This window comes from Dipodomys ordii, unplaced genomic scaffold, assembly GCF_000151885.1.
Source record: "Dipodomys ordii isolate 6190 unplaced genomic scaffold, Dord_2.0 Scaffold27, whole genome shotgun sequence".
NCBI lineage: Eukaryota > Metazoa > Chordata > Mammalia > Rodentia > Heteromyidae > Dipodomys > Dipodomys ordii.
The window spans coordinates 16,826,399-16,827,391 of NW_012267243.1; positions in this window are offsets into that span (position 1 = coordinate 16,826,399).

Sequence of the window (993 nt, forward strand, 5' to 3'; positions counted from 1 at the left end):
CCCTCTGCCCCCCACGCCCCACCTGTGTAGCACAGAGCCAGCTTCTTCTTGTCGCACCGCTCATCATTCCACTTCCCAGAATCCTGCTCTCTCTTGATGTAGATCTCCACGCAGTCCTCGTTCTTCTGCTTGTTGTTCGGCTCACCCGGAGCCCAGTTCCTGGCTTCTTCAGTCAGGGGCTTCTGGGTCCCTACCCAGACCCACACGCCATTGACTTTTCTGATTCCGATCCAGTAGTAACTTTGTGCAAAGCTCAAGGTGGAGTTTAGGTACTCAATCTCTTCCTTATTTTGAATCGCCACCAGGTGGGTGTGCCTTTGCTGACAGTAAGCGCTGGCTTCGTCGTAAGTCAGGAGTTCTGTGGAGGTGTGGTAAGACCAGGGTCTACTCTCTTCAACAAGAAGCACTGAGGGTGGAGGAGGAAGGTGGAGGGTAGAGTTTACTTCTGCAATGGTTTAACATTCCTCCTTGTCTTTGAGATATATGTATATAATGCATCCATAACATTATATATATATATATATATATATATATATATATATATATGACCTTTGGAATGGCTCAAGCCTTATCAAGTTTTCAAAAGTAGAAGAACACGGGAGGAACTAGCATTTCTTGCATTTCTCTGTCACCAGCCACATTAAAAGTTCTTCATTGTCTTCTTCTGTCACCAGCTAGTAGTGTACCCACCTTACAGTAGAATAACAGCCAACACAGGGAAGCTTGGGGCCTTACTGTGTGCCACTGTTTGAGCACTTGAAAAGAACCATGTATTGGAACCTCATTATGACTAAATAGGGCACTAATCGTCAATACTTGAGACATAATGCAACTCAATCCCTAAGAGACAAAGCCAACTGCTCCAAACACAAGCTGGTGTGACCAAACATCCCACAAAGGACAGCCCCACCTGCAGGGAAGAATGTTCTGGTCTTCAGTGTCAGCCGTGGGCATGACATGACTTACCCACAGCCAGAATGGAGAGAAAGCCGG